Below are 10794 nucleotides of genomic sequence, written 5' to 3'. Positions count from 1 at the left end.
AAGTCAGTGGGACCACTCCAATATGCAGTAACTGAGGAGACATGAATCTGGACTGGAAGAAAGACTGGGTCACCTGCCCTTGTCCTCCATTATTGCAGGCATCTAGACAATGTAATTCCTTTCACAAGCTGGTGACCCTCCAGCCTCCAGCTTGACATTATGAATTCTGTAGCATTAAATAACTATAAGTCTAAGGAACATAAAGGTACAGACTTTACTACTGCAGCATTTTGTATGTCAGTCTGTTTGTAGTAAGGGGCCTTAGGGAACATTTATGGTAAGACAGGGAGCCCCATACTGTAGGTCAGAAATTCACACATTTGAATGCCAGTAGTCTGTTCAGCTAAGTGATAGCTCTATCTTTGTTGCTTTATAGGAGTATATAAACAAGTTCATTAAGCTACTGGCATTTATTTCATTATTATAAACTGCTTGCCATACACTAATATAATTTTTTAGTATTACAGTAATAATTAGAGCTTATGGCTAGTATATAAAGGCAGTATGTGTAGATAATACAGATGTATATCTATCTAAAATGTGCAAGTGGTATATTGAAGGATGCGTTGCTGTTAGTTCATCAGTAATTGTTATATATGGCTTTAGTGTTATTTACTTTAAGAGAAACATGGCTAGGTGTGACACTTTAAGTATAAGCTGTGTTTTTCCATATACAGCTTTCTGTTAAATATTCTACGCAGCAGCTGTTGTGCGTACGTTCTCCCCTAAGTGGTCATTTTGAATGGCTGGTAGTTCAGCAGTTATTGACAGGTCGCTTTCTTGTCTAAAAATAGAGGAATGTGTGGATCCTTGTACACAGCGGGTATTCAAGTAATAATGAAAGTGATTGATGATAAAAAGCTGTCTTTCTACTCTTCTGTCATCAACAACCTATTGGGATCAAGAGAACACTGGGATAGAAATTAATCTTCCTTGAGTTATTCTAAACAGTCAACTGATGGGAGATTTCTTTGATCTCATTCAGTTGAAATTGATTGATTCTGTTAATTACTCTGTTTGAACTGAGTTAGCAGGAATTTTCTGCGTATTGCAGCATCCTTGACGGTTTGTCTTCTTGCATGTCAAACAAGTAAACTTGGTAAAGAATTTGAGGGAAGGTGGTGTCAGTGTAGTGCTTGCTGACTAAGATTGATGATGACTATCAGTGATAAATATCTGTAGAAGTGATCAGATGTAATTTGTTTCTGTACTTGGATTTTTCATTGAAACTGTCATTGGTTAAAATGCATAAACAGTCCTTGGAGCAGGAACTCATGTCTTCCTCTGCCAAGTGAATACATAATCGCTAAGCTAGGAATGTTTTCCTCTTTCTCCCTCTGTCCTTTTCCCACCTCATGAATCCTGAATTCTACAGGAAGAACTGGGATTACATTAGAGTTCTTTAATGCCTGCTGGATTACGGGATTGTCATAAATCTAAGGAGGTCCCCCGAATCTCATGCCATCTCCTTATTACCCTGACGCCTGCTGAGTAGGTTCTAATTAATATTGATAGTGGGGGACTAATCTCCTACCTGGAGTTTGTTTTTTCCAGTAAGCCGACGGAATCTGTGGTGGGTTGACCCTGGCTGGATGCCAAGTGCCCACCAAAGCCGCTCTGTCACTCCCCTTCTCAACTGGACAGGGGAGAGAAAATATAATGAAAAGCTTGTGGGTCGAGATAAAGACAGGCAGATCACTCAGCAATTACTGTCACAGGCAAAACAGACTCAATTTGGGAAAAATCAGTTTAATTTATTGCCAATCAAAACTGACTAGGGTAATAAGAAATAAACCCAAATCTTAAAACACCTTCCCCTCACCCCTCCCTTCTTCCTGGGCTCAACTTCACTCCCAATTTTTCTCTACCTCCTCCCCCTGAGTGGCACAGGGGGACAGGGAATGGGGGTTGTGGTCAGTTCATCATGCGCTGTCTCTGCTGCTCCTTCCTCCTCAGGGGAGGACTCCTCATATTCTTTCTCTGCTCCAGCGTGGGGTCCCTCCCACAGGAGACAGTTCTCCACGAACTTCTCCCACATGAGTCCTTCCCACAGGCTACAGTTCTTCATGAACTGCTCCAGCGTGTGTCCCTTCCACGAGGTGCAATCCTTCAGGAGCAGACTGCTCCAGCGTGGGTCCCCCATGGGGTCGCAAGTCCTGCCAGCAAACCTGCTCCAGCGTGGGCTCCTCTCTCTCCACGGGTCCACAGGTCCTGCCAGGAGCCTGCTCCAGCATGGGCTTCCCATGGGGTCACAGCCTCCTTTGGGCACATCCTCCTGCTCTGGTGTGGGGTCCTTCCTGGGCTGCAGGTGGGTATCTGCTCCACTGTGGACCTCCATGGGCTGCAGGGGCACCGCCTGCCTCACCAGGGGCTGCACCAGGGGCTGCAGGGGAATCTCTGCTCCTGTGCCTGGAGCACCTCCTGCCCTCCTTCTCCACTGACCTTGGTGTCTGAAGAGTCCTTCCTCGCACATATTCTCACTCCTCACTCCAGCTGCAGTTTGTGTCCCCATGGTTTGGTTTTTTTTTTTCCCCTTCTTAAATATGTTATCCCAGAGGTGCCACCACTGTCACTGATGGGCTTGGCCTTGGCCAGCAGCGGGTCTGTCTTGGAGACACTACCAAAACCTTGCCACGCAAACCCAATACAAATCTTACAAGCTAGAGGAGACACTTGAGGTGCTTGGGGACATACAAATAGTCTGACATACACTGAAGGATTTGCCACATACTGAGGAGGTGGCTGCTCAAGGTTGGTCAGCCATCCTGAAATCCGTTTTTGCTCTAACTAGCTTTCAGTCAAAAATAAAATTAATTTATTATACTAAAATGTTAAGATTAAAAAAAAAAAACAAACCCAAACATCAGTGATTATTTCTGGAGAGAGGTATGAGAAATGAAACAATAAAACATGTTGTAACTACATCTCATTCTAGTTAGGCTTCAAGGTGATTTGTCTTTCCCATGTAGCTAGTAGGCACTTAAGCCAAAATAATTTCCAAAATAATTGCCACAGCCCTCTGGTGCTGGGATCCAGTTCTCTTGCATCTTGCCTGCCACAGGTTAGTCTTTGCTCTATAAAAATGCCTTTGGAGTGCCCTTCTGTGGCAGCGTAGGCTCAGCTGGAAGTCAGAAGCTCACTGACTCTGAAGAAACCCTTTATGCAGTAGGAAGGCAAAACATAATGACAAGCTCAGTACTTGCTCTGGGGGTAAACAGGTCATTTACTTGTTTTCAGTAAAATTCTTTCTGCTGATGGCAAAGGAGGTTAAACTTTCTAAGCACCCATGTAAGTATATTGCTATTTATAACACTCAAGTGTAAACCTTATTTTGCACAAATATGTAAGTGAGAACAACAAATACAGCTCAGTAATATTTCCTGGAGACCAGATACAATCACAGGACAGTGCACTTGAGTCCAGTAATGTATTAGGATCAGTGATCTCTAAGCGTGGCTTGCTGGAACTGGGGGAGTCCCAGTAATAGGCTCTCTCCAGGAAGGTGAAAGATGTGAATCTAAATTCCTTTATGCAGAAGAAATAATTGCAGTCCTTTTTCCTTGTATCCTGAGAGAGTCTTCCAATCATTGCACTATTGCATAAAATCTGGTGGAGGCGTTTCTTTTATTTCTGTTTTAAAAGAAAGTGGTAACCATCCCTACATTTTACATAGAGTTTGTTTCGCTAGGCTTCCAGAAAAGCCCACTAAATAAACTCCCCTGAGGAGATAAGTGAGGAAGGCTTATTTTCTGGATCAATTGGGCATAATGCTGTTAGTGGTGAGCAGCATGGTGGGAAGTGTATTTGTGTCCAGAAGCAGAAAGCTCGCTAAAGAACACCAGTGCTGAAAACTGAGCCACACAAAAATGAAAAGAAATAGTTTTTTGGGGTCACAATTTTGCTTATAGGCACCTCTGTCCCAGTCAGATGCCATGTCTGTCCCCTGCACAATGATATAGAAAACCCCAAGGTAGCTGACGTAGAGGTAACTCCAGAACATGCCATGGAAGCACTGTATTTGAGCCAGTGTGCCATGCTGAGAGGTCAGAGCTACCAGTTTGAGTGTGCTGCTGTGGAGACCATACCTGCCCTACCTTCGGGAGCTGGCAATATTTTTGAGTTATCCTTCACAATCTTACACATGCAGCAGTTTGCTCCGAATTCCCACATGGCTCCTTGTGTGGGGTTCTGCTGTGATGTACAGGTATATCCAAAATCCTTCACATCTGGATTACATGTATTTCTGTAGATTTGCTAGGATGCAGGACCTACTCCCTGTGACCTTGTAAGTTAGGAATAAGGGATATTATTCCCACAAGTCTACTTGACTCGTTACAATATTGCGATCAGAGCTGACTTTCCAAAATATTCTAGGCAATTTTTATGAGTAAGAAAAATAATCAGATCTTCCCTCTAAAATAAAGAAAGAAATTGCCAATGAGTCCCCAAGAATCTGGTACAAATGAGGCTTCCTTACTCACTGCTTTTGTTGTATTTCTTCCATTGAGATACTTACTGTATAACACCTTAAGTCAATTTTTCGAGTAGTGATCCCCTTAGTATCTGAAGTTGTTTTGAGAGAGAACATGAAAAGCTAGGAAAGCAATAATTTCAGGAATTGATTTCTTTATGGCTTTTGTATTAACTTTTCTTGGCAATCATGCTTCTTAAATTGCTATACTCCCATTTTTAACAAAAAAAAATCACAGAAAGTTTACATGGATTGTTACAGGGGGTGACTTATGCTATATCTGTTGCCAATATAAATAATTTAGAAAGATAATAATTTTTATTGAAGAATACCTTTTACATTACCGTAATGAATTTTTTACAGTCTTACTTTGCCCATTTATGCAATAGGGCAAGTGATCTTTTTTGGGCAAGTGATCATAAAAATATTAAGACGTTGAGGATTTTAGAAATAGAACAGCCTTCATGTCCAGAGTCCTAAAATGTCATGGAAATTTCATAATATTAATTTTAGCTGGTTTATGTGAAGGGGTCATATAAAGTAACTTTCTCACAAGTCACAGTCCTAAGTGTGTCTGGTTCTATTTGGTGCCTGGGGTATTTACATCTCAGGTATATTTATATTTGCTGTGCAAAAAGGAAAATGTGGGCCACTCTTCCCCTATATTTTGTACCTGCATTTTGCTTAGAGCTGGAGACCAGGTTTTAATGTTTCTTCTAACAACTGAAAATAAAACAGGAAACTGGACAAAACAGTGGATCAATTTCCTTGGATGCTGGACACCAGTGGCATGACACAACTGACAGACCTTATTTCTAGCAAAAAATGTAAAGATAGATTTGCAGATACTTTAAAGCAGAAAGGATGAGTATGAACCTTTAGCTTGTTGTCCTGCCAACACAGTCCATAGCTGCCAGCCCAAGATTAAACCACCAAGACCAGGATTTCAAGGTCTACACTTTAGAGAAAACAGAGGGAAGAGTGTTCAAGGGTGGAAGTGCTGTGCAATGCCAATGCACCGTGCATCTGAATGGCAGCAATTTATGCCTCTTGCTGTCCAAGCACCTTACAAAAACTGGGCTCTCGTTCACCCAGCTTTCTGCCTGCACAGGGCTAGTGGCATCTTTATCACAGCGGAAAGATTTCGTCACTGGAAAGGGCAGGTGATCCTTTGCAGATAAAGCTATGAAGTTGCGATGCCCAGATTTTCAAAGTCAGACTGTTAATGTGATATGAAATTACCTCTTCACCTCTGTTTTAGGCACATAAGTGTGAATCTGGGAGATACTTTCTTTGCTCGGAGTTTTAAAAGCTGAAACTCTATGCCTCTTTAAATTAACTAACCATTACTTACAACTGCCATATTTTGACATTTGCATTAGTGCACAGCTTAGTCTCACAGTGTGATTTGTGAGCTCTGGGCCTGGCATGGGGGGAGGAGAAAATGACAGAATAATTGAGAAGAGATAAAATAAGAAGTCTATCCTTAGAACAAGTTATTGAATTAAAAAAAAAAAAAAAAGACTACCAAATGCTGTCTTTCTATAAAAAATCTGTAGCATCTTTTCCAGATGTATCTCCATGTAGCTGAACATGCAGAGACTGCCAGAAAATGAAGTCTCTTGTGCACATTTGAAAATAATTCATACATTTCATTGCACTTTCTTTTATGGCTACTGCCATGCAGAGTAAGTCTGATGTTTTTAAAACATAGATGATACTTAATGTTCTCCTTTTTCATCTCCTCATTTGTATTCTTTATTTCTGCTAGCAAGTTCTTTCATTATCCCTGCATGATACTTATTTATTATTGCCCAGGCTATTTTCTCTTCTCTTGTCTTTGTCTGGTTTGGTTTGTTTCTTCCAAATTTTATTTGTGGATTGCTCTACAAGAAAAGCACTAATGCCATTTTAGGTGATTTCCACTGTCCTCTGTCTATATTTTATTTTATTTACAGATTGTTGTGCCATAGGTCTGTGTCACTATTTCCAGAGTTCCCTAAAATGTGGGTGTATTACTTTACAAATATGAAAACCAAACCCTCAGCCCCTCAAGACGTAGTTTAAAAGTAAGCATCTGCTTACTTAGTCGAGGAAAACTGCCTTTAGAGTCAGCACAAACTTTGGCCATCCTCTTGTCAGGCCTGATGTGTGCAGTCTTATACGTACGCTCCTTTTATTTCAAAATGCTCTGTGTTTTTTTCCAGTCTGCAAAGACAATACAGAGATTAGGTTTCCATCTCATAAGTCATCCAGTAGTGCCATGAAAATCTACGAGGACAGTTGCGTGATTGGTACTAATGGGTGTGGACAGCCAGATATAAAATCTAGATATTCCCATTGTCAGTCTCCTATTTTGAAGAGACCACAACTAGCAAAAATGAAAAACAAATTACAAACCAGCAATTTTGTAGAACATTTTGATGATTACAGAAAAACATTTTGTAATCATCCCAAAGCACCACTAGCTTTCCCTCAAGGAGATCAGTAATTCAAAGTAGTAGTAAGTTTTTCCTGTGCATAAATAATCCATAATAAAGGTGACATATGGCAATTCACATTTATCATTGATGAGAATGGCATTGAAAAGTTAGTTATAATTGTTGCTTCTGAAGCTGTCCAAGCATAACAGATTTGTGAAAGCAAATATGAAAAAACAGTGGCAGAACATGTGACAAGTAAATCCCATTAGGTCTGGTAACACGACACAGGCAGGGAGGAAACCCACTGGGAGATTTGCAAGCCAGTAAGGAAAAATACACATTCACAATATTAATTACAACAGCGAATACTTTATGGGTTCTAAAACAACTTCCCACTTGCTGCACGTGGATAAATAGATAAGAATTACTAGTGATGGAAAGAATTAGAACCTAATTAAAACTGACAACTGAGCTGTATGAAAATAGATGGGCACATGTAAACATTTTTTCTAGTAATTGATGAGGTGAGAAACAATGGCTTTTCTGCTGAACACATAATGCGTCACACTGTAAGACAGACACTCAGGGTAGGTGTAACAGCTTGCTAGTGAGATAAAACTCATTAATACATATTCTAGTTGCACCACATATGCTTAACTCATTTAAAAATGCGAATGAAGAGTGATCACATTTTGAAATGGGACTGCTTTAAGGCTTTAGCATTTTCAGAGGCAGATGAGGGGTGAGTCTCACTGAGCTGCAAGTGTCTCCTGCCTATTGCCTTCCCTTTGGCCTCCTAATGCTGGTGGTGGGCTGGGAGGGTGCGGTCTCAGCACGGTCACTGGGAACAGGCCTGTGTCCTTACTGCCGGTGAAGCACATGGTCTGTCTTCTCATTTGCTCAAAGGAGGAGGCTGTATGCCATTAGTTTCTCGTTTAGTGTAAATTCCCATCACAGGATATGACTAATGGTTTAATGGCAGAATACAGTAACATGGCATGGCCTTAATGTCATAATCATCCATAAAGAACTGACAGAGATCTTTTAATGTCTCCAAAGAAGTCAAGAGACAAGTCATTTGTAAGTCCCGCTGAATAAGTAAAATGAGCCTTAGAATTAACTTACTAAATAAGTCCAGTAGTATTTCTCCTGAGCCCTGTTGTAATAAAACTTAGCAGCAGCAGAGTTTTATCCTTGACTTTAACTGGGTGTATGGTTTGGCCCATTCTGAAGGGAGGCAGAGGTTTCCTGGTCTCACGTCAGGAGGAAGTATCGTTTCCTTTAGAGGGGAAGATGCTGTGTCCACAGCGAGGCCTGAAGCCTATAGCAATACAACGTTTGATCAAAGGCGCGGGCTCCCTGTGGCAAGTTAAATAGGTGCCCATATGAATAATTTGTTGAAGTCAGTGAGGGAAATGCCCTCACTGGAAGCCTTGCCGTAACAGTCCCTTGGGAACGTAGAAATCCTTGGCAACTAAATGAGAGTGAAGAAGGCTGGAACCTGTGGCACCTCCTGTTACGCAGCTGGTTAAAGGAGAAGAGGGTTTACTGCACCCAGAGGTGGGGGCTTAGCAGGAGCCCCTTGCTCCGGGCACAAAGCGAGTGCTCTTCATGGCCTTCCAGGGAGGGGATGGCTCCTGCGGTTGGAAAGAGAAAAATAAAGTGTTAGCTACCGATAAGGGTACTTTTTACGTACGCTTTTTAAATCAGTCTTTCCAGGGTGATAATTTTCTGGAATAACTATTTCCTTACAAGTGTGCTCCTGTCCTACCAAAGCTATGTTTAGATCATCTACAGCTGTTATTTGTACCAATATGTGATTGCTATGTTTATCATGCAACTTTGACTTCCTCTGCATGCTGCATGCCCGTCTCTCTCAGCTGAGCCTACTTTTAACATTTCAAAGAGTTGAGCAGCTTCCAGCAGCCACCGTCTGTGAGTAATGTGGCCATCCCAAACTCATGCCAATACATTTTTAGACAGTATTGGACACTCCTGTACTTTGTGAGTCTTCCTCATGTTAGCATGAAATGCATAAACCTTCATATACTTAATCTTACAGGCATTTTTTTTTTTTTTTGTTCAGTTTGTTCAGATAAATCTCTTTGGCTCAGTAGCAAGCCCATTTGCTCGCAAGGTTGGAGCTCTGTGTTGTAGCCCCTTTTACTACTTAACCTTGTCCGTGTTGGTTGGTGGTATGTTTTGTCAGTGATACGCTGCATTTGAGTGTGTTTCTTTAGTAAAGCTCAGGCCTGATGCTTCAAACCAAGTTTGAGGGTGAAATGGTCACAAGCAATATTCAAACAATGTATGGTGTGCATTACAATAAAAATATTGGAGGGCACGACTCCACAGAATAAATGCTGGTGCCATATAAGGCCTCCAGAAAAGAGGAGTTGCTATACACAATGATTTTTGTTGGACACCACAATAAGAATTATGGGTTTTCTTGCTGGATTTGAAGATGCCTGTCATTAAAGATACCTGCTGTATGTGGAGTGTTTATATCTGTAGTAGAAGGGAGAAAGCACAGCTCAAGTCCACTTTAAGTAAGCGGTATGCTCCAGCTGAGGATTACATCTGGGATCACAATAGGTGGAAAATATCAGCCAACTGCAAGTAGATATTGGAGCTATTTACTAGGTAATTAATGGCAGTAATTACTTTCACAGAGATAGCTCTTCAGCTAGTAAAGTTAAGGCACCAATGCAGTCATTCCTGGAGTGGATCTCAAAATGGTTTCTGCCCATTGGGTGGAATGCCTGAATTTAAGGCCTGATCCAAACCCTCCTGAAGCTATTGGGAAGCTTCCCACTGATTTAAAGTTGTAGGCAATAAGTCTGACCCTTTTTCAGCTTTTAATAATAATTCTTCCACTCAAGGAAAAACAAAATCTTATTCCAAATATTTAGATTGCTAAAGAAAGGCATGTAGTACTATTTTCCACAATATTTTATAGACATACAGGTCAGCACGGAGGAAAATTTTCATGTCTGTTTTCCCATAGGATGTTGGAAGAAATCCTGTGAAATGATTCTTTTCCATGAGATAGGAACAGACGGTGTTCACATAGGCTGATGGTTAAGAAATCTTTTTGGGAGAAAGGGGGAAAGATGATGATTTTTTTTTTTTTTTAATAAAAAAGATCCAGGCGTGAAAATCTTTCATCTTCACGAATCCCTTGAGCAAGGGAATATCGGTAGACAGGAGCAGGCATTTTACTTTTCTTCTGTTGTTCGAGGATTGGGAACTATGTCGATTAAGTCCACCGTATGACTGAAGGTCTATTTGCAAAAGGGTTTGTTGGATTGGGCCCAAGGGCTCTTGTTACTTGACAACTGCTTCGCTGGTTCACGGCGATGGGCAGCGATGAGCTACAGCTCAAACCGAAATAGCAGACACAGCTTCCTGCCCTACGCTGCATCTTGTGGGGACGTGTGAACACACTAGGGAAGACTGGCATGATTGATGGTGCTGAAATTGGAGTCCTAAGGAGCTCAATATTACACTCATTCGTATTATGTCACATTGATACGGAGAAGCATTAAAATAAGTGACTTCTAAAGTGTTTGCTGATGGCGCTGCTGATTTGAGCGGGATTATAGCCCATTAAACACCCGATGTATGACTGACTTTGGCCATTTTACAGATACAGCCTCTGGCTTTAAATGCTTGTGACCTATACGCATTTGTTACGGTGAGTAATTTTTAAAAGTGTTTGCAGAGACTTTTTAGAGAATGGTTGTGGGAGCAGTTTTTGGATTCTCTCGGTGAGTCCTCTGCCGTCTTTTAGGCGAGTGTAGATGTTCATCACCTCGGTGTGAACAACTGACCCACGGATAATGTCACAGGTGATAGACGACCGGGAAATCGGGGAGTTAGCCCGTGGCAAAGACAACA

Source organism: Pelecanus crispus, chromosome 3 (assembly GCF_030463565.1).
Source record: "Pelecanus crispus isolate bPelCri1 chromosome 3, bPelCri1.pri, whole genome shotgun sequence".
Classification (NCBI taxonomy): domain Eukaryota; kingdom Metazoa; phylum Chordata; class Aves; order Pelecaniformes; family Pelecanidae; genus Pelecanus; species Pelecanus crispus.
Note: the sequence above shows the minus strand (reverse complement) of the source record.